This window comes from Ovis aries, chromosome 2 (assembly GCF_016772045.2).
Source record: "Ovis aries strain OAR_USU_Benz2616 breed Rambouillet chromosome 2, ARS-UI_Ramb_v3.0, whole genome shotgun sequence".
In the NCBI taxonomy this organism is placed as follows: domain Eukaryota; kingdom Metazoa; phylum Chordata; class Mammalia; order Artiodactyla; family Bovidae; genus Ovis; species Ovis aries.
The window spans coordinates 240,257,896-240,281,832 of NC_056055.1; the positions used below are offsets into that span (position 1 = coordinate 240,257,896).

A 23,937-nucleotide genomic window follows, 5' to 3' on the forward strand; every position below is an offset into this window, starting at 1 on the left:
GCTACAGTCCACGGCGTTGCAAAAGTCAGATGTCACTGTGCGATTAACACTGATACTAACAAAAAGGAAAAGTTTGTTGTTGTTGTTGTTACTGAGAGACAAATTATATCAAAATGTTTTCAAAACCAAAACCATGATCTCAAATTGGGGAAGGAATACGAGAATTACAACATCTAAGAGAAAATATTACACAGTGCGTTTAAAAACGACTTCACATTGAATAAATAGCCTATACACAACCTCTAAAGTCACCAATTGGCTCTTTTTCTAATTTAGAGGTCACTACATAGTTGATTTGGGATAAATTGTTTCTATGGTGTTTGCCAACTGGGCTCGGTGGTTTGGCCGGAAGAATTGAGGGTGCCAAGACTGGGACTGGCTTTCCAAGGTTGCTTAAATTGTAGCAAGTCAAGGGTTTCTCTTTCCAAAGCCAGTTACAGTGGGGGACAACTCAAAAGGAGCCTTTTCATACTGCACATGGGAGTCTCTCGGCGAGAACACTGGCGTGGTTTGCCATTCCCTCCTCCACCGGACCACGTTCTGTCAGGTAGTTAGGGAACATCACCCACTCAATGGATAGGAGTTTGAGAAAACTCCGGAGATAGTTAAGCGACTTGGCAGCCTGATGTGCTACGGGCCGCCGGGTCGCAGAGTCGTACACGACTTAGCGACTGTACAACAAGGAGCCTTTAGAGACAAGCTCGTCGGCGCTCTGGACTTTAACTTCCTCATCTGTAAAATGGAGCAGCCATCGCCTGCAGGAGGAATACAAGGTACTACCCAGAGGCCCACCAACGTGAACGCACCCATCCAGTTAGGGCTGGGAGGAGGCGGCGCCGAACGGAGCGAGAACGGGGTAGTTTGCAGGAAGTGCTTAAGGGTTGGGAGGGGAGATAGAAGGCGGAGGCGGGAATGTGAAAGCTGAGCCCTAGCTGCGGAGTTCGTACCGAAGCTCAGGGGAGGCGGGGCGAAGCTGGGGTGAAGGGGTTAGTCAGTCGATGGGCAAGATGGGCCACCTCCCCCGAAAAGAGAGGGCTGGGTGCGGGGGAAGCTCTGAGGTGGCGGCTGAGGAACGTGGGGGGAGGGGGGAAGCGAACGCGCTCAGGAAAGGGGCGGGAAGCGCGCGCCCACGGCACGCATGCGCGCGCCTAGCTCCTCCAGGTCGCAGGCCTGGGTTTCTGACCGCGCGCCCAGCGCCGACGGTGCGGACGTTACTGGAGGAGGAGCCACACGAGCCTTCCCCGCCGGGACCTGAAGGTCCTGCAGCGCATTTCTCGAAGTGGCGAGTCGCCACTTGTTTCTTCACTAGGCACTTAGGAAGCAGAGAAAGGGAACACGTTTCTGTCTCTTCTTTTTTCGTTCCCCTCCCCCAAGGAGAGTGGGGAGGGAGGTTCTAGGCGTGTCAGGGAGAGTCCGCTCCGGGTTTTCCCGCCCACTTTAACTCTGTGAGCGCTTCGACCGCGCGGCGCTTCACTCCACCCGGCGCGTCCGAGCCCTCCGCCGGAACTCGTTCCGCCTCCACTACACATATTTCTCCAGGAATGGAAAGTGGGACCTCGGACCTCTTTCCCAGAGCTCCCCAGGCCAGAGAGCTGTTCCCAGTCTTTTCGGAGTTCCAACTCCCGACAGCCTCTGGCAGCTGGAATTCTCTGAATCAGGTCGCTCTCAGGGACTACTTGACGTCTCCGTGCGCTCGGTGGTGCGACCGCGCTCTGAGCTCTTCCTGGAAACTCCCGCCTCGGGGAGCCAGGAGAGCCCGGCCGGGGGGAGGGGAGCGGAGGGGACGCACACGCCCCCTGTCCCGGGGGAGGGCTCCGCACCCCCGCCCTCCTCCCCGCGGGGAGGGGAGGGAAGGCAAGGCAAGGCAAGGCGAGGCGAGGCAAGGCGCGAGAGGGGGAGGGGAGAGCGCGGGGCACGGAAACGAGGTGGGGGGGGCAGCTTCCCGCCCCACCCCCTGCCTGGAGAACAACGGGTTCCCGCTGCTGCCCCCTGCCGCCCACGGCGCCCCACACCCCGCGCTCCTGCCCGGCCCCGAGAGGGGCGTCGGGGGAGCTGCAGCTGCCGGGGCCGTGGGAACCCGAGCCGACGCTTATAACAACTGACCGGTTTCCTGTCAGAAAACTTCCAGTTACTTTAGAGAAGCCCGTTGGGCCAGCTTGGTCCCAGGCGGAGTTGGCCACATTTCACTACAGCCCGGTGACCTCCCTTCTACTTTAAAACAACGGGGAATAAGCTTCGGGGAAGCAGTCGGTTCATAAAACCAAGAGCAACACCACGTTGCACCGCTCTGACTCAAAGGAAATTAAACAAAATACTGATTGTGGGGAATTTTTAAAGGGCTACTAAACAGAAGGAACTCGGGGTTTTTCAAGTGAAAGCTTTTTTCCCCTCTGTATGTACACAAAGATTTAAGTCATGAGAATTTATTACAGCAGTAATCTGCTTGTAAGCGTACATGAGTTTGTGGTTTAAAAAAACCTTAGTGAACTTTTTAAAAGAGAGGCGTTTGTTTCTGAATCCAACAGGAAAAAAACCAATTCGAAAAAGCCTGAAAAAGTTCAATTAGAATAGCAGCCACATTTCAACATTTCCCAGATTTTGCAATATTAAACTGTGAAGGTTTGTGCCAAATTTTAAGGCAAGAATTCTTACTGCCAAATTACAAATTTCTCAAAATGAGGGGTGTTCAACCAAATTGCTGCCAGACCCCATGAACAGGCACTAACAGCACTGCTATAATTACACCTTATTATCTCCCTCGCAGCCTTATTTGATTCACTGCCTGATAAAATCCTATCCCGGGTGTCACTAGCTGGCCTTTTTCTGGGGCTGAACAATCACACTTCACCCATGCCTCAGTTCCTCCAACGCCTCTTTAGCTGTGTAACCCATCGCCTTCTATTCCATTCTTCACAGTACATCTCTTCCAAAAATGCAGCCCAATCAGATAGATTCTTTTCACCCTAGCTTCCCTAGAGACTAAGAAATGAAAAAGATGAAAACAAATTTATCAGAGTTACTCACAAGAAAAATTTCTTCTTTGAAGAAAAGGATTTAGGCCAAGAAACTAAATTTGTTGTTTAACTAGAGCCCCCTACGGGGATTTAGCATAGTGGGTTGAATGCAGTTAAACCAGCTTAATCACTTTCTTTGTTCTGGGCTCTTTGCATTTATTTAATGTTGTATTTTAACATGATTTGACACAACCTAAACTAATCTCTTCTGTTAGTGTAGTCTACACTGTAGACCATACAACATGACCAAACGTAACTTTCTGTGGACCCTTTGACTTCTTGTAGAATTCTGTGCTAAACTGTTATATGACCAAGACTAAAAAGGGGGGTTGGGGGGGAGGGGTGGGCAGGAAGTCGTGTTTTCATTTTTTTTAATCCAGAGATTTTAAAAATACAAAAAGTCGACCATTGTAGACCATTTAATTCTTTGGTTAGATCTGTAGCTCCACAGCCCTTACTGGGATCTACATTTACTCATTTTTGAAAGTGGGTTGGTTGGTTTGTTTCAACAGGGGGAAAAAAGGAAGAGAGCATGCCAGATCTTCTGCCTGATAGATTACAATTCTTCTAGCCTTTACTCTCTCTTAAATAACAATTCTACCCTGCTTCTCCTCAGCCCCCAGATTGAAGGGCATTCATTCACAAATGTCTCTTGAGCTTCTTTCGGAGTGTCTGCTTCCTTATAAAGCCAAAACCTCAATACTAAGGCTCAGTGAATTAAGGTTTGTAAAGATGCACACAGAAAACCTAAGTACCTAGGAAGAATAATCTCTTTTCTGTTCTATCTTTAAATTACTTTCCAGGAATAATAATATTTGTCCTTTACTGCGTGTGATATAGGCACTGTTCTAAACTCTTCATATGAATTAACTCCTCACTGCAGGCCTATGAGAGGTGGGTACAATTGTTGCTATTATTTTACAGATGATGAAATTGAGACAAAAAAGTTAAGTAACTGACACAACCCAGGATGGAACCTACAGAACTAGGTTTTAAACCCAGACTGTTTCCATTGTGCTTCTCATCACCCAAGCTGGTTGTCAGTTTAACTGTCCATAAAATGAAGAGTCATCATTCATTAATTCACCATCTTTTGTCTTCAGGATGTCCCCTATATGACCAAGTCTGGGGCTATGCTTTTTCCTCTGGAACTCCAGTAAAGTGAAATCTGTTGAGATCTGCTTAGGAAAAGCATTCCCAAATCAGATTACTCTCTTGGAAGCTAGCCTCAAACTGTCAGCATATGCATTGTAAATGTTAACCAGGACAGACACATCCAACCTCACCAGATTCAGAAAGAAGCAAGATGGTTAAAAGTGATTTGGATTCTCTGATGTTGAAATGGGTAGAAACCAGGAGATGAAGTGGGAAGAGATAAGGTGGTAGAAGCTGAGAGAAAATAAATGTAACTTATGTGCACAGGGAGCGATCAATCTGACAGAGCAAAGAATGAGGATCAAGGTCGTGCCGAAAAGAACTGAATCGTGTGCACGTGTTACAAGAGAACTAGGAAAGGAGCATAAATGAGAAAATCGAGTACATAATGAAGAGGGGTGGTGGGGTGTCAGGTTGGGTTTGTTCAGCAAGTGGGGCTTCAGATGAATTAAATACAATTTTAGGCTGGATTAATAGAAATACAGCATCTGGAACGAGGAGAGAAAGAGCTCCACTTCATTCTATGTTAGACCTCATCTAGGTAACATGTTCACTTTTAGAGGGATGTAGTAAAGAGAGCAACCAACCAAGAGGGTGAGGAGACTTGAAATCCAGGCTTAGAACCAATACAGTATTGTAAAGCAAAAAAAAAAAAGAAAGAAATCCAAGCTTAGGAGGAAGAGTTAAAGAATTCATAAGTGATGGTAGAGCCATCTTGAAATACCTGAAGAGCTATTGTGTGAAAAAAAGAATTGAGACTTGTCCTGGGAGGTTCTAAGATTCTAAAACTGATGATTTAGGAGCTTCAGAGACACACACTGTAGCTCAGAATATGGAAGAAGTCACGCAAATATGAAATAGATTGTCTTAGAATGTAACAAGCTCCACATCCATCACTAGAAGTATTCAAAATATATGTGGAGGCTGGACCGTATAATATTGAGGTGTGTTTCGTCCTGGCTGCCATTCACCTGGTCACTGTAAAAAAAGGGAGAAAAAGATATTACATACTTCAGTAGTTTGTTGAAAAACACTTAGCACATAGTGATGTGAAAGCACTCACTAAAAGTCAGCTGATAACAATATCCCTGAAGTTCTAAGAGTCAGGATTTCTAAATTTATCAGTGGGCAACTATTTGTCTTGTGTTTATAGATCACTTCTTTAGCATTATCAATACTATCCTGAATGATGGCTTGGGTATCAGTTGGCACCTTTAGGAGATCTTGGTGCAACTAAAACTTATTTAGTAACACCTAGGGAGCAGGATGGTGAATTCTATACCACCAGGATCTTAAAAATTGAATTGTATTATTACACTGCAATTCCAGAGGCAAACAACACAGTAAGATAATGTGGGGTGACTGTAGGAAGGGTGGATAAAGTAAAATTAATAAAATCTGGCAGACTGAGAGAAATCAAGCAGTACAGCTTTGTGTTGATGGTTGAAAAACAATAGCAGCTAGGTCAGCCTTAAATTTCACATGCAAGAGTCAGAGCAGACAGCTCATTTTGAGCAAAATGTGTCATGAAGCCCATGAAACTGACTGGGAAAGCTGGAGACAAAAACAAAGACAAGCCCACTAGTGAGCTGGTTACACGCTTACCCTAGGAAAGCAGTATGGTAAAGACGAGGCTGTTTCATGGAGAATAAGGCTGATCTCAGCTACATCTTCAAACAAATAAACATACATGACCGTTGAAAAGGACCATGAAGCTGTCTTAGCAATCAGACTTACTTAGATTCTTTTTCCTCCCACCAAAAGGGGGAAATGGAAAGGGGACAAGACTGCTGTGGAAGAGGGCAAAACTAGGACTAGAGACCCAGCTCTGCCTCTGCTAGATGAGCAGCTAGAGCAAATGACTGTGCCTTTCTAAGCCTTAGTTTCTTAGCTGTAGAATGGAAATAATAATAACATCCACCTCATGGCATTGTTGTTGAGGGTTATATAATAAATTACATGTAAAATATAGTTAGGACAATGCCTGACACAGAGTCCCTAATATATTAACAGAATAAATGTTATTGGGGAAGCAGGGGAAGAAGTGTGACCATATTAATATCTGTGATATAGATTCTGCCATGTAGAGATAGTGATATTATACAAAGGGAATGAAGAGCCATGACCACTGCATAACCGTCTCATCTTAGGTGGTCACTAAAGGGCGTAAAACTTATAACTTGTGTAACTTATAGGAGAAAGTCAGCTGAAACGGAATTGCAAGTGTCCTTGCTCTAAATGCAAGGTAAATGATTGCCTTCTCTCTCCTTTGGTTCTGTTTTTCTCTTCATGCTTTAATCATTTTGACACCAAGCTGTACAAAAGTAATTTAAAATTAACATGTCTGACACTTGGTAGCTAGCAGAACCTGATTCTGAACCCTGCCCCCTCTTCAGGGTACCCAAAAGTCTTTTTTGATTGGCTACTGGTCCTGCAGCAGCTGATGAAAGGCCCAGGAAAACACATCCAACAATTAATTTGCTAATTTAGTTTTCTGTTTAATTTGAAACCAGAAAATCCTCAATCACCCAGGAGCTTGGCTCTCTGGCTTGCCTTCTGAAACTTCTCTTTCAGTAGTGAGCAAAGAAACACAAAGGGAGAGGAAAGCTTACCTTCTTAGCTACATACCATACCTTCCGTGCCCTCCTGTCTTCACAGTGGTTTTCTGTAGGATCACAGTTCACACCTCCTTTCACCAGAAGAATCGGGAGCAAAACATTCATACTCGGGGTGGATAAAATGCTTCCTGAGTCATAGGGAATTTCCGGACCAATATGTGTTCAGAATTTAGGGTTACAGACAGACCCAGATGGGCTTCTAGCGTTAGAAGGTTAGAAGTAAGGGTTGCTCTAAATTGTGAAGCAGCTTTCAGGTTCCCTGGGAACTTTCTGGCTGATTTCAAAAGGAAGAGGCAAGTTTATATCAGAGATAGAATTTGTATCAGAGGGTTGGGTGAGATGAAAGACACAAGCTTCTTCCCAGATTCCTCTGAAAGCTTACCCTTGTTGGAAAGAATCTTAGAATTAAGAGGCAGAGAGGGAATATCCACCAGAACCCATTCCTTTTCTGCAACTCAGAGTGGATTTTGGTCAGCTGGCAGTTTGATTTTTACTCCCAGTTTTTCCATCTCAGGGAAGTTAAACTCTTCTGCCTGACACCCAAGACTTTGTACAATCTGGTCTCACCTACCCATCAATCCCTATTTCTAGCTCTTCCTCATAGTGTATTTCCTAATTTGGTCGAAGACACACTGCTATGTTCCTGCCTTTGAACCTTTGTTCAATTCCCTACTGATATTTCTCCTACATGCTCCTCTCCCCTTTATTTAAATCCTATCCAAACCTCAAGGCCCACCAAGGTTTTACTTCCTCCATTCGATCTTCTCCACCACTAACTTCTCCCCTCTGTCTTCACATTGGTAACGTTTATATAAAGTACCACATGTTTGTATAAAGTACCACATGTTGACCACTCTGATGAAACCATATTCACTTATCTCAGTTCTAATTTTGCAAGTAAACTGTAAAGTTCCAAAAGCCAGGGCCCATATCATATACTTCCTTGGTATCCCAACATGGCCATCCATGATAGTCACCAGTGCTTATTTACAAACACACATTATCAAGTTGTACCCTCCCTGAGTTTCTGTTTTGTTAGGGCTCCAGTGAGACCCGGGAGTCTTCAGGTATAGTCAGCCCTTGACTGTAGTTAGAGATCACTGCTCACAGCACATGACACAGGAGTCACTCAACTTGACTATGAACATCTGCGTATAAACTACAATACATGTAGTTATTTTTATCACACGATGACCTAATTGGTGGGCACTCCCACTGCCAAATGTATACCTCAGGGCACAGGTTTGGAGGCAGAGAATCTGGCTTACCTTTGCTGGCTTCAGTTTGGTATGTTTGGAATTCAAATCTCTCCACCTTATGATCTCTTTGTAATTACAATTATAGAGATTGGGTTGATTGAATTGATAGAATTGTAGCTGATTAGAAACATTCCCATCTTCATTTCCCATTCTGTTCAATCAGTTACAATCTATAGTATTTGTCTGTGAAGTAATATTTAGGGGCAAGAGGACTTTGGTATGTGAAAAAAAAAAAAAAAAACTCCAGGGATAACTGCAAAATTGGTAAAATGTATCTTCCTCCTCAGTCCTCACCCCATATACTAAATCCAACTCAAGTGTTAAATGATGAAGGATTAAGCTGTGATCCCCTCCTGGGGTACTAGTATTTCAGAGGGAATCCTCTGGAAGTAAGAGGAGGAGATTATCTTAATGATCCCTAAACTTACTTGACAGGCAAACTGCCAGAGCCCAAGATTTGGGTGAGCATTTTCTTAGAAGATGACCCCCTGGGCGCACCTCTGCTTCTTCCTGAATTCTACAATTTTCAATAAAGTAAACAGTCATCATAGAAGTTTACAATCGTTGTTTCCAGAGCTGAAAACAGTTTAAATGTGGACATGTTGGTCTGCTGTGGATGGTGTTAGAAGAAGCATCTGAGTCAGAGTCCCATTACTGCTTTGTCAAAACAGTATCTTCTGGATTTTTCACATTCTTACACTATTAAATTCAAAAGAGAAAACCCTTGAAGTCTTCTTTTATTCATCTAACAAATATTTATTGTTTGCCTGTTATGTCCCAAGGACTGTCCTATTTTCTAGAGATACAACAATGAACAGATAAAATTCATGGAGGTTGTTGTTCAGTCGCCAAGTTGTGTCTCACTCTTTGCGACTCCGTGGCCTGCAGCGTGCCAAGCTCCTCTGTCCTCCACTATCTCCTGGAGTTTGCTCAAATTCATGGACAGGGTTTGTGAAGGGCAACACATAAACTAAATAAATGATCATGTTATACATTAAATGATGAATGCCGTGGAGAACAAAATAAGCAGAGAATGAAAATAAGCAGAGAAATGTTGGGGAAATGTTAAATTTTAAATTGAATGGACAAGGAAGTTCTGACAGGGTATCACTGGAGTAAAGACCTAAAGGAAGTGAGGAAGCAAGCCACGTTCTGCTGCTGCTGCTAAGTCGTTTCAGTTGTGTCCGATTCTGTGTGACCCCAGAAACGGCAGTCCACCAGGCTCCTCTGTCCCTGGGATTCTCCAGGCTAGAACACTGGAGTGGGTTGCCGTTTCCTTCTCCAGTGCATAAGGTGAAAAGTGAAAATGAAGACACTCAGTCATATCCGACTCTTAGTGACTCCATGGACTACAGCCTACCAGGCTCCTCCATTCCTGGGATTCTCCAGGCAAGAGTACTGGAGTGGGTTGCCATTGCCTTCTCCAAGCCATGTACATATCTGCAAAAAAGAAAATTTCCAATAACTGGTTTAATACCTCTCAGATTATAGGTTAAGAGTTAGGTCTTGCAAATTCTAATCAAACACTTTGCTAAATGCACAATAACTTCCCCCTTGAAAGTTATTCAGTCCTCAACTGTGAAGTCTTCTAAGGCTTAGTTGAAGATTTTCTCCTGAAAAGCAAAAAAAAAAAAATTATGAAAGCTTAACAGTACTACTGTAATCACTTAAAGGCATAGAAGATCATCCTAAAACCAAACAAACCAACAAAGTTTCTTGTAATTTGCACCTGAGAGATCCCATTTATATTACTTACTTAAAAAACATTATTCACATAAACAATTAGACATTGAAATTAAATGAATTGCTTGTTTTTAAAAGATAAAAAATAGTTCCTCATTTGCTTCTCTGAACAAATTGTGATATGTGCAAAACTAGCATTATGTTCAGTATACACATTAGGATGCTAAGGTCCAGAGAAACTGGGTGCCTTGTCATAGGTCCCACAGTGTTAAAACTCAGGTCTTTTGACTCTAAATCCCATGTTTCTTCCCTCTATCATAGCTGCCATTTCAGTTCTCAAATTAGGAAAACAGCTACAGCATAGTACTTACTTACAGAATTTAAGCAACCTCTAGATGCCCTGTGAAACCACATCTGTCATATAAAAAAGAGAAATAACAACAGTATATTGGCAAAGCTAGTTGTGAAGTTAAACTTAAAACCCAAGGGACAGACAGCTGGCATCAGTTCCTAAGGCCTAAGTCTTAGAGGCTGGAAGTCTAAATCACAGCAGAAACATTATACGTTTCTACACTGGGCTCTGGTACAAGGAATGCTTTCCACCTAGGGCAGAGTGGATGCTAGAAGCAGCACAATGTTCCATTAAGTACTAAAATTGATCAAGACCCAGTTCAGGCAAAAAGAGACAGATAAAGAAATGGTTATATTACTGGAATTTGGTTCTTTCCCCTTATGTCCAAAACCACCCAATCAGGACCCTTGTCACTTATTGCTCACATCTATGTAAAAGCCTACTGTCAGTTTCTCCCCTTTCCCTGACCTTTTCCCCAAACTTTTACTTCCCAAATTTTACTGTTTTGCATAAAGTACTTTAGTGACGCCAAAATACATTTCATTAAGAAAATAAGATTCAGTTTAGCATTCCAGATATTACCTATAACACAACTTACTAAAATTGACACAAGATGAAGTAGAAAATGCAAATTGCCCTATATCTCTTAGAGAAATCAAATTTGTTAATAAATATATTTCTTAAAGAAAGCTCTAGACCCAGATGATTTCACTGGAAAATTCTATCAAACATTTAAGGAAGAAGTAAGATCAATCTTCCACAAATTCTTTTAGAAAATAGATAAGGAGGGAATATCTCCAGCTCATTCAACCTTAGGTGGTCCATCTGATCTTTGACATTCCTGCCCTAATTACCAAAATCTAGAGACAGAAACTATGCATGTTTCCTAATTTTCTTCCAAACAGCATGCTACATGCTCTTGCTGACAGTTCCCCTTCCTTGAAATTCCTTCCTCGGAATTCCCTCTCCACTCTCTTTGCCTATTCAAGTACTTTGGATGGATAAAAGTGAGTTTTCTTAGGTGATCTGAAACTTAGCTCTATTCTTTTTTCTTTTTCCTTTTTTTTTTTTTTTCGGTCTGTTCTTTTGTCACTTGCCTCTAAAGACAAGTATAACCTTGAGAAATGAGCACAGGAAAAAAAAAAAAATCCGTGTTAGTACTATACATAAATGTTAAGCCCAGCGTAGTATACACAAAAGAAAAGTCAAGGGCTTTTCTTTCTTTTTTCTCTTTGTTTTGTTTTCAAGGGCTTTTCTGATTCAACAAAGTAAAGTGTTCCCACTCACCAGTGAAATGCAATAGAGAACTATGCAAAAGGCAGAAAAAATGAGAATTTTTATTTTTTAAAGAACAGCAGCAGAATAACAGTGAGAATCTTCTGTCACTCAGCTTTCCAGCAAACATTTATCAAGAGCTACTATGAGCCAAGATTATACCAGGAATTGTGTATATACTTGGTGGTCCCTTCTTTCATGGAACATACAGTCTAGAAGAAGAGACAGATAATAATTAGGTGACAAGAATTATAAATTGTGATTAACTTTTCGGAATGTAAAGGACAGCTCTTCTTTTTGGGGGGCCCTCAACAAGTGAGGATCTTAGTTTCCCAACCAGGGATTGAACCAGGGCCCCGGCAATGAAAGCACTGAGTCCTAATCACCAGACCACCAAGGAATTCCCAGAACAAACGCTGAAAGAAAGAATAATTAATGGTGGGAACTTTTTCTGACGATGATGGTCAGGAAAGGTCACTCTGAGGAAGGTAAGCTTCTTGCAGGATGAGAAGGCACCAGCCACTTGGGTGAGGGCCATTGCAGGCAGAGAGAAGAGGGCGTAATAGTTCTGAAGCCAGAAAATTGTTTTCTTAGCAGCTGAACAGAAGGTCAGTGTGGCTGGTGGGTTGGACAGGTAGTTGAGGCCAGATCATGATGGATCTTCTTGGTTTTGGAAATATATATATATTTTTATTCTAAATATAGTGGAGCCTGTGGAGGATGATAAGTTAATGAAGAGAGTTGAGAAGACACCAGATCGATAATATTTCAAAAGACATTATTTACTCCCATATTCAACTGGCATTTATGGAGTATCTCTGTACCAGGTATTCTTCTCAGCACTTTAACATCTCATTCAGTTCTCACCATAGACTTGTCCGTGTGTGTGTGTGTGTGTGTGTGTGTGTGTGCGCGCGCACACGAGCATGCGCGCACACAGGTGCTAAATTGCTTCAGTTGTATCCAACTTTTTGTGAACCTCGGGCTGTAGCCTGCCAGGCTCCTCTGACCATGGGATTTTCCAGGCAAAAATACTGGAGTGTGTTGCCATTTCCTTCTTCAGGGGATCTTCCTGACCCAGGGATTGAACTGGTATCTCCTCTGTCTTCTGCACTGCAGGGGGGCTCTTTACCACTGAGCCACTGGGGAGGCCCTAATAGACCTGTGAGTGAGGTATTGTATCATGGTCACTTTCTTACTGAGTTAAGAAACTGATGCTCAGAGAGATTCAGTGACTTGCCCAAGATTATATCAATATTAGACCAAAGCCGTGATTTGAAATTTAGTCTCATCTATGATTCAAGGTCTCTCTGTTCATCCCACCAGATTATCTAACAGTTACTCAGGCCAAATATCCACAGTATCTTTGACTCCTCTCTATTTCTCATATATCCCTCCCCTCTTATAGTCATCAGCAAATCCTGGTACGTTTACCTCGAAAATCTAACGACTTGTCAGCATCTCTGCTGCTGCTGTCCTGATCTGAGACACCATTATTTTTCGCCTGCTGCTGCTGCTGCTAAGTCGCATCAGTCGTGTCTGACTCTGTGCGACCCCATAGACAGCAGCCCACCAGGCTCCTCTGTCCCTGGGATTCTCCAGGCAAGAACACTCGAGCGGGTTGCCATTTCCTTCTCCAATGCATGGAAGTGAAAAGTGAAAGTGAAGTCACTCAGTCGTGTCCGATTCTTTGCGACCCCATGGACTGCAGCCCACCAGGCTCCTCCGTCCATGGGATTTTCCAGGCAAGAGTACTGGAGTGGGGTGCCATCGCCTTCTCTGTGTTTTTCGCCTAGATTACTGCAATTGCCTCCGAACTGTTCTCCCCACTTCTGCCCTTGCTCTCCTATCTTCTTTTTTTTCTGCACAGCAGCCAGAATAAACTTTTGAAAACATAAGTCATATCATAAAACATAAATCATTCCTCCAGTGACTTCCCATGCCACTCAAATAAAAGTCTTTAATGACTTCCAAGGCCCTACAATTCTGCCCCCTGCATTCCCGCTTCCCTGGCCTAGCTCCTAAATCTCCCTAGCTCACTCTATTCAGCTACACTAGTCTCCTTCAACAAGGAAACTCTTGTCTCAAGACCTTTACATTTGCTGGTCTTTCTGCCAGGAATTCTCCTTTCTCTAATGTTTGTAAAGTGTCCTCCATTTTTTAATGTCTTAGCTTAGGGGGCCTTTTCTGATCACCCTTTGTAAAATGGATAACTCTACCCAAACAATAAGCCTCATCTCCCTTAACCCTACTGTCTGATTCTCCATAACCCTGAGCACCATGAGGCAGACTGTAGGTTTACTTATTTCTTGTTTGCTTCCCCCCGCCCTTCAAAATATAAGTTCCTTGTGGACAGGGGTTTTATTCTCTATTCTTAGAACACAGATTTCAGCTCCTAGAACACTGCTTGGCTCAATGAATAGAGGCAGATGACTAAAGAACAGAGCCTATTTGATCAATGACTAAATGAACAGAAAGACAAAATCATTATCCTGAGGATGGGAAAGTACTTTGTAAACTAGGAAGTCATGCAGAGGTCTATTTCTTCCAGTTGATTCTTTGGTTTCAAAGCCTTAAGAACAGCTTCTGGACTTCCCTAGTGGCTCAGTGGTAAAGAATTCACCTGCCAATGCAGGAGACACAGATTCAATTCCTGGTCCAGGAAGATTCCACATTCCTCTGGGCAACTAAGCCCGTGCACTACAACTACCAATTCAGCGAGCCTGGAGTCAACGTTTTGCAACAAGAGGAGCCACAGGGGTGAGAAAGCCGGCCCTGCAACAAAGAGGAGCCCCTGCTCGTCTCAACTAGAGAAAGCTCAAGTGCAGCAACGAAGACCCCGCACAACTTAAAAAAAAACCCGAAACCCAACAACTTCTGAAAGCCTTAACTAAATTGAGTGGATCAAATGATCTTGGTTTATGCAGTTCTGACTACCAGTTGGCAGGCTACCAGTGATATAACTGGGTAGGTTCAGGAGCCCAGTCTTGCCCCCACTGCCTTCTCTGGTTCACTTCAAAGCTCAGTGAGTACCTTCCTATTTTCTTTGTTTCTTTTTAAAAATATTATATGACATATTTATTTAACATGTATATTACACATATGTCACTCTTTTAAGGCACACTTACTTACATGCTTTGGCTTTTTTGAGTTTTTTATTCTGGGCAATGGGAGTGATAGTTGGTCCCTATCTGTGGTTGGGATTCTATACAGGGAAAGTCATTCAATTAAATCAAGCAGTATTGAATCCTTAATTGACACAAATGAGACAGACAGACAGCTGGAGGAGTGGGGGAGGGACAAGGAGCAGGTGCTCTGCATAATGGAGAAAGAAGAGGGGCAGAATATAAATTCAGCTCACTTGTGAGTCTAGGTTTTGTACCACAAGATAGGTAAGTTTTGCCACAGCTTACGTTACATACAGCAGAAAGGATCTTGTGGTGTCTTGGCCAAGGATAAGGCAACCGATTCCAAATGCTTGTGCCCTTCTGGCTGCCCTGATGGCCAAGTCTGCCTCTTTTCAGGTATGGTCGTTTATGAAAATCACTCTCGGTGGAGCCCAGGTTTTTTTTTTTTTTGCCAGATAGCTTTATCATGTAATGTTTGAATGAAAGAAACCACTTTTTAAATTCCATTTCTCAAACAAAGGGATTCTTAACACATGAGTTAGGAAAGTGAGGGAAAGGATGCTTCCAAATCATCAAATGCCAGATATAGGGGCATTCCTGCCGAGGAGGCATGTCCCTTGACAACTCTGGAATTTCCCTGAGAATGTTGGGGGTATTTTTTCCTCTTAGCCCCATCCTGATCTGAGCTTTGACTCCTCAGCTCAGACAATTCTTCTCTGTATCCATGGGAATTGCTCCCATAATTAGCAGTGTCTCCTGCCTGGAACACAGACAAGTAAATGTTCAAACCTGGCAGCTGATCCTGGGAAGGAGAGCTGATTAAATCTTTCCTGTTGAGAGGCACCTCTCTAATTTGAATGTGACACCTACATCCTCCACCTCAGGTTTGACTGAGAGAAGCATTTTCACCCATGCCTTCATAACCGGAGATCCTGATATTTAAAGATATTTAATCTTAAAAAGAGCCCACTAGTTTCCCAGTGATTTAGTAAAAAGCACGGGCTTCTCCCCAACCCCCTTTCCTGGCCCCTTCTCCACTAAACACCACCCTGGATTTGGTATGATGAAAGCTCCTGCTGCACAGGTCTCATCAAATGCTAGGGAGCCTTGAGGAATAAAAGGAGTTCAGAACACCACTAAGTACACGTAAGTATTAACTGCAGTGGAAGAGTGAAAGAGCGGGCAAACTCTTTAAAAGTTTTGGTAAGATAGGCTGGAACCATCAAGCTCCAAAGTGAACACTCTCGGTGATATTCTGTTCCAGAAAAGCTTTCTATGGGAGGAGGTGTATTCTTATCTGGATGTAGCTAGGATTATGTACGACCATTCAAATGCATGCAGGAGAAACAATATCCATTTTCTTCTGACATCAAGGCAACCCTTTAAGTTTATCCAAATTTATTTCAGTTAGTGCAATAAAAAAGCCAGGTTGGAGAATTATGTCTAAACAAAAACAAAAGCCATTGTATGCTTAAAGTTTCCCACTGAAAGCCTGCTTTTAAAGCAGTTTGCTGCTCCACAGTTCCAGTCACCTCACAGTATTTGCATTCAGGCAGGTTGGCTGTAAACAAAGCAAGTTTGCTTCACAGGCAATAGCCCTAAACATACTGTCTCAGGACAAAAGTTTTTCTTCGAAGTGTTTTCTACACGGCTCTGGTGAAGGGCCATTCACTTACCTCCAACCTTTCTCCTGGGAGACAAAGGCACCTTTGGGCAGCAGTGACATGGGAGAGAGTTAGAATCAGATTTGTTATCGCCATTGCAGCCTTCAATTTCAGTAAGAGGCTAAATCTGTCTATTCCAACTACAGGAAGGCAGTCTTTATAACCCCTGGAGCACTTGGCCAATTATGCACCTGCAAATATACCATACAGGACATTTCAGGTTCCTAAGCACTTTGAAAACCGATACTTGAACAGTCTCAAGGGATCCTATCACCCACCTCGAATAATAGCTGCTTTGGAATCTGTTGTTGGCACCAGAAAAAGAAAGAGTCCTCTGAAGTCATTCTAAAGCCATTTTTATTGTGCATTTTCAAACAAAGAACCTCACCAAAAGAGCTTCTGTTACAAAATCAGGGTAGAAAGTCAAACTCATCTCATCTAAGAGTCAATTACCCTGGCAATTTTGTGAAGGGATGGGAAATGAGTGCTAGGGGAAAGGGTTGTGGGGAGGGGGTGGAATTGGCTTTTAAAATCCCCTGGGTGAGAAGGGTGTTCCCACTGACTCTAAGCTCTAACAATTACAACAGAAGGGCCTCTGTGACTTTCTGCCTATAAACTTTTTATGATTATTAACTGGGGAAATCTAGAATATGTGGAATTTTAACAATCGGCTTTCAGCCTCCATTTGCTTCTTTCTGAGAAATTTGTTTTTGCACAGAGTGTCATAACCTAAGGCTCAGAACTTACGTTGACTACCTTATATTCCTTGCTGAAACCCACCTTCTTACATATCTTACTTCCAGTAAAGAGGCAGATGCCCTACATGCTGTTTATCTCGGGAAAGAAATACATGTGGGAAAAGAAGCAATTTTCTTCTTGCAATTAAATTGTCATGACCACCTGTTGTGGGATTATCCTGCCATCTGCTGTTCAAAAGAGAAACAACAGCAGAGAAACAGGTTGGACGAGCTAAAATGTTCCTCAGTTGATAAAGGGTTTCAGTACATTTTAAAATCTTCCTTTTTTAAAAGAGTATCGCTCTCTATTACTATTGTGAGGTAGAGCTAATGGCTGATGGAATATCCCAAAAATGGGAGACAACTGGCACTGTTGTTTCTAGCTATAGACCCTTCTTTACCTTGACCTAATCATTTCACTCCTAGAAACCTCTTCCAAAGGATGAATCTGAAATTCAGAAAAGGCCATGTGTGCAAAGATGTTTATCATAATGATCATTTTATATAGAAAAAAAATTACAGAAGCAACTCAGAAGCCCAGCAACTAGCAAATGGTTAGGATCATCTACTTGGTGGATTATTCTGAAGCTATTGTAATTATTTACATGAAAAATTAGTGACATGATGGTGTGCTTAAAGTGCAACATAGAAATTAAACAGATTAAAAGAGCAGATTAAGGACTTCCCTGTTGTTCTAGTTGTTAAGAATCCTCCTGCCCACGCAGGGGACACAGGTTCGATCCCCAGTCCAAGAAGATCCCACATGCCGCGGGGCAGCTTAGTCCCTGCACCACAACTAGTGAGCCCTCGTTCTAGAGCCCATACAATGCAACTGTCGTGGCAGCCCGAGGGCAGCTAGGAAAAGTATTTCCAGACACAGTATTTCAGGGAGGAGTGAGTTTATTAAGAATAAAGAGCAGAGATAATGAGAGTGCTGCAAGCTCAGCGGGCTGACCTCCTGACAGACCGGGAGAGTCCACAGGACACTGTTAGAACAGTGGGCGGGCTCAAGGGAGACCCGACACTTTTGTGGGCTAGTAGCCAATTCTTCGGAGAAGGCAATGGCACCCCACTCCAGTACTCTTGCCTGGAAAATCCATGGATGGAGGAGCCTGGTAGGCTGCAGTCCATGGGGTTGCTAAGAGTCGGACACGACTGAGCGACTTCACTTTCACTTTTCTCTTTTATGCATTGGAGAAGGAAATGGCAGCCCACTCCAGTGTTCTTACCTGGAGAATCCCAGGGACGGCGGAGCCTGGTGGGCTGCGGTTTCTGGGGTTGCACGGAGTCGGACAGGACTGAAGTGACTTAGCAGCAGCAGCAGCCAATTCTTATAGCCTCAAGACAAAGAAAATTCCTGCTGGAAGGGTGGCACTAGGTGATTAGTTAGGACACTACAGGGTGAGTACACCCAGGGTGGGCATTTTTGCCTAATATGGGGTCAGAATACTCTGGTGGTGGCTCAGCTGGTAAAGAATCTGCCTGTCATGCAGGAGACCTGGGTTCAGTCTCTGGGTCGGGAAGGACCCCTGGAGGAGGGCATGGCAACCCACTCCAGCATTCTTGGCTGGAGAATCCAATGGACAGAGGAGCCTGGTGGGCTACAGTCTGTGGGGTCACAAAGAGTCAGACAAGTCTGAGCAACTAACGCTTTCACTATTCGTGGGGTCAGGAAGCTGGCTGGTAAAGATCAGGGGGCTTTTGGCAACAGTTACAATGGGGCCCAGTCAGTTCCAGAGGTGACCTTGGTTCTGGGCTCCACTTTCGTGGCCTTGGTGCAAGGCCTCGCACCTGTGACCTTGGCATGGAATTACTGAAGCCCAGAGCTTGTGCTCTACAACAGAAGCCACTGCAACGAGAAGCCCACACAGGTAGAGAGCAGCCCTTGCTCGCTGAAGCTAGAGAAAGCCCGCATGCAGCAACAAAAAGACCCAGAGGAGCCACAAAGAGATAAATAAATGGCAAAGTTCCTTAAGCTTTTTGGCCGCTCTAATTATTTCCCATCTGACCATCTTGTGTAGTCTCTCTTCCCTCGCAGTGTTCCTTATACTACTGCCACCCAGAGTGATCATTCTAAAATGCAAGGTTGGGATTTCCCTGGCAATCCAGTGGTTAAGACTCTGCGCTTCCATTAAAGGGGGCATGGGTTCGATCCCTGGTTGGGGAACTAAGATTCCTCATGCTGCATGGCACGGTCAAAAGAAAAGAAAAAAAAAAAAAAAAGGAAGGTTGATGAAGCCATTTCCCAGCTCAGAATCTTTCAAAGGCTCCCAGTGCCTTATAGAATTAAGTTCAAACTCCAGGCTATTTCACCCGTTTGTGATTTTGCTCATGCTGTTCCCACTGCCAGGGATGCCTTTTCCCACTATCTGCCTGAGAACTCCCCATCTTTTGGGACTCAGTTCAGGCATCAGCTCCTCTTGACACCTTTCCTGACACCTGGCCCTTCGACAGAACTGGCCACAGCCTCCTTTGTACCAGTGGCTCCCCTCCCCACCATACTATAATAGCATCACTCATCACAGAGTCAGGTAATTTTCTGTTTCCTTATCTGACTCCCTCCCTGGATTTAAGACTCCTTGTTTATGAATCTCGAATCAAGGGGTAGATCCCGGACTTCCCTGGTGATGCAGTGTTTGAGAATCCGCCTGCCAGTGCAGAGGACGCAGTTTTGATCCCTGGTCTGGGAGGATTCCACATGCTGCTTGGCATCTAAGGCCATGTGCCACAACTACTGCAGCCTGTGGCCCAGCTCTTGTGTTCCACAAGAGAAGCCGCTACAGTGAGAAACCCACGCGCTGCAGCTAGATTAGCCCCCGCTCGCTGCATCAGAAAAAGCCCTCGTGCAGCAACAAAGACCCAGTGCAGCCAAAATAAATAAGCAAAATGACAACTTTAAAAAGCTGTATATCCCAGCACCTAGTACTGTGTCTTGTTTATACTAGAAGTTCTATAAATGCTTGCTCAATAAGGAATTCACCTAAAACATTTTGTTTGTTTATTTATTTTGGCCCTACCGCTCAGCTTGCGGGATCTTGGTTCCCCAACCAGGGATTGTACCTGTGCCACAGCAGTGAGAATACTATCCACTCGGTCACCAGGGAATTCCCACATCTAACACTTTAATTTCCATAAGGCTTTCATTATAATGTGGCATTTGATTCTGATAAGCGGCAAAGCAAGGACTTGACCCCAGGTTTTCTAAAAGGAAGAAAAAAACTCAAACCCTGTAGTAGATACAATGTTTGCTCTCCCCAAATCCTCTCAGGTCTTTTACCAGTTCCTCCCCACCTCTTTTAGGTGCTGTTTGCCTTTGTTTCCAATAACCAGTACCTGCAGCTCTTCCCAGGCGGATGGTCCTCAGACTACTAGAATGGCTTTGATTCTTTCCTCTTCCCTTTGCGATTGTGTTAAGTCACCTCAGTTGAGTCAGGCTCTGCAACCCTGTGGACTGTAGCCCGCCGCTCCTCCATCCATGGGATTCTCCAGGCAAAAATACTAGAGTGGGTTGCTGTTCCCTACTCCAGAGGCTCTTCCTGACCCAGGGATGGAACACACATCTCTTTTGTTCCCTGAATTAGCAGGCGGGTTCTTTACCACTAGCAGCACCTAGGACTTCCTCTCTCTTCCCTAGCCTCTAGCAAATGACTAACTGGAGGTGGGAATTTGCAAACTCTGTTGACTGTCTCCAGTAGACTTTATACTCTTGAGTTCCCTAAGGGATTAAGCTACCCTTTCTGGGACTGCCTGAAACCTCCTTTTTGCTTGGCTTCCTTCTCCTCTTTGCCTTGCTTCCCCTTGGCCCTTTCTGGCTTCTTAGAGGACTTCCTTAATTAATCTCCTATCTAAGATTGTTGTCTCAGACTCTGCTTCTAAGATTCCCAAAGCATCCAACTGAGCATTTCCTTAGTTCCTATTATATGTCGGAACCTGTTAAGTGCTCTTACAAAACCTAGTTTATTTATACCTCACCAACTCTCTGTGAATGGCGTATATAATTTTTTTTTTACACCTGAATAAACAGGCTGAGAAAGCCAAGGTAATTTATCCAAGGTTAGAGCCATCGGAAGAGTCAGAAGTTGAACCTAGTTATTTTTACTCCAAAGATGTGTCCTTTTCACTAAATCTTGATGCCTCTTGTGACTCTAAATTCAATGTTTTTCTCTTTGTGAGGACGGCATCATAGGCTGACTGAGTTTAGTGGGAACTCTTTTATTTTGGACATTTATCTGCACATTTGGTGGGTTCATTTGCCAGTTTGTATAACTTTTAGTAATGTCAGATAAATAGTAAGAGCAGGTAAGAGACGAAAAGCGCTTCATCAAGATAGGCTTGCTCTTTTCTCTCCTACAGGATGCTCCTAGAATAACTATGTATCATTCAAATAACTTGTGATCTTTTTCCAGTTTCCTAACTCTCTGGGCCTCAATTTTATCATCTTTAAAATGGGGAAATAAGATAATAAGAATACCCACCTTACTTGATAGGTTAGTGAAAAACACTTAGAACTGACACAAAGTGTGCGTTCAATAAATGTTGGTTACTGTTGTTGTTATTAAAACTTCTACTTAATATTAAACATGTTATTTTCCAAAAGGCTGTGTATAAATCCTTTTGGTCACATGTACATTACAGTGTAGAGACTCAGGATGGACAAAACACTAGCAATGAGTCACTTACAGAAGCCCTGTGTGTACTAAGAAAGAACTTGTTCCTCAGATATTAATATTGTTATCAATATTTCCAAGTAGGTAGATTGTTGTTGTTTAGTTGCTAAGTCACGTCTGACTCTTTGCGACCCCATGGACTGCAGCACGCCAGGCTTTCCTGTCGTTCACCATCTCCTGGAATTTGCTCAAACTCATGTCCATTGAATTGGTGATGCCATCCAACCGTCTCATCCTCGTTGCCCCCTTCTCCTGTCCTCAATCTTTCCTAGCATCACAGTAGATAAAAAGTATTATTGAGTTGTTCACAGTCCATAGAAGTTAATTCCTAGTCCCTCTTGTGGTGACTCCTAGAATTACTAGTATCACTTAGATAAATCACAGACATAGGATCACATTTGCAGGAGTTGTCAGACACGGAAAGACCACTTTAGTTCAGAGGTTACAAAGCTAGAGTTTGAGACCCCCATATGTCAGAGAAGGTCTAATGAATATTTTTCAAAATTTCAAAAAGTCTAGCTAAAATTGTTCTTTTACTTATGACAGAAAAAAGTTTTTTTCCATACATATTAACTCTTTTAATCCGTTGAGGTAGGTGTCACACTATTATTCCCATTTTGCACATGGGGAAGTTAATTCATAGAGACATTGAATAATCTGTTCAAGTAAGCAAATAACAGAAATGGCTTTGAACCCAGGCAGTGTAGCTTCAGGGCCTATCTCATCACCTAATTGCCTAGCTGTATAGTTGCAGTAGTACCAGCTCTATTTTCCCAGTGCCCACTATATATACCAGTCCGCAAATTAAGCTCACATCCTAATTTCTCACTCTGGAGCTGCATTTTGCAGATAAAAAAGCTCAGACTCGAAAAGGGCACAAGGAAAGTTAGGAGTGAAAGATTCGTCACCTCTTTGTGAAGATGGATTCACAGGTATATACAGATATCAAAACATCCAATTTACACTGTGCAGTCTATGGTATGTCAGTTTTATTTCAATAGAGCTGTTTTTAAAAACAGCAAGAAAAATATTTTGAGAATAAAAACAACATGGAGATGTCAGGTTGTAACGAGACTGATAAAAATTATAAAGCTGGGGAATGTTAACTGTTAGCCGGAATGAGGGGATATAGAGATTCAAGGGCCAATGAAGCCATTCAGGAGAAGTTTGCCAGTACACAGCCAAGTGTACTGGCTTTAGCCTATGTCCCAGTAATTCTGTTCTTGAGTCAACATTAAAAAAAGAGTCACATCATAGTGAAATTGCACAAAATCAAGGAAAAGAAAACACGAAAGTATTCAGGAGAGGGGGACCTTTTTGGCTCTGTGGTGCAGCTTGTGAGACCCCTAGTTCTCCAATCAGGGATCAAACCTGAGCCCCCTGCACTGAAAGCACACAGTCTTAACCACTGAACCACCAGGGAAGTCCCAGAAGAGGGGTACTTTTAACTACAATATTAATATTTACTTTAAATACTATAAGGCTATAGTATAAATTATACTATAGTATAAACTATAATATAAAGCTTTAGTAATAAAACAGTGTGGTATTATGTGAAGACATATAGCTCAACAGGATAGAGAGGTAAGGGACAGAGCCACATGTATATGGTCAATTGGTTACCAAGAAAGTGCTGTAAAAGGATAGTCAGTCTTTCCAAAAATGGTGCAGAACCAACTTGGATATCCATAAGTTAAAAATAAATTTCAACTCTTCTCTCATACCATATAAAAAAAATTAGTTTGAAGTGGATCATAAACCTAATTATAAATGTTAAAACTTGGTAAGAAAGTAGAAGAAAATCTTTGAGAACTTGGGATAGAAAAAGCTTCTTAGGAACTTCTCCGGTGGCCCAGCGGCTAAGACTCCATGCTCCCAAAGCAGGGAACTTAGATTCTATCCTTGGTCAGGAAACTAGATCCCACAAGGCCCAACAAGAGATCCTTGCATGCTGCAAGGGAGATCGAAGACCCCATGTACTGCAACTAAGACCTGGCACAACCACATAAATGAGTAAAAAGGACTTTTAAAGTCACTTTAAAAAAAGAAAGAAAGAGAAAGCTTTCTCAGAGTTAAAAAAGAAAATTAACCACCAAAGAAAAACTTTACATTGAACTTAATTGATAAAAAAATCTTCTGACCTTCTAAAGACAACACAAGTTGCAGACTAGGGGAAAATATTTTTTGTGTATATTTCTGACAAGGAAACTGTATCCAGTATATGTAAAAAAAAAAAAAACAACAAAAAACGAAAAACAACCTATCAACTCAATAATAAGAAAACTCAGGGAAAAAGAAGCGAAAGATTTGTTCAGACTGTTCTCCAAGGAAGATATACAAACAATGAACACGCACGTAATGTAAATGTAATGTTCTCTCATAGTG

The 23,937-nt window shown here is 42.9% G+C and overlaps 1 long non-coding RNA gene across 1 annotated transcript; it reads left to right on the forward strand.

Moving 5' to 3' along the window:
* The first annotated feature begins 421 nt into the window (after positions 1 to 421).
* LOC121818774 (uncharacterized) lies at positions 422 to 16,475 on the forward strand. The gene is made up of 2 exons (XR_006058883.2): positions 422 to 773; positions 8,482 to 16,475. It is a non-coding gene; the product is annotated as an uncharacterized LOC121818774 (long non-coding RNA).
* The last annotated feature ends 7,462 nt before the right edge of the window (positions 16,476 to 23,937 follow it).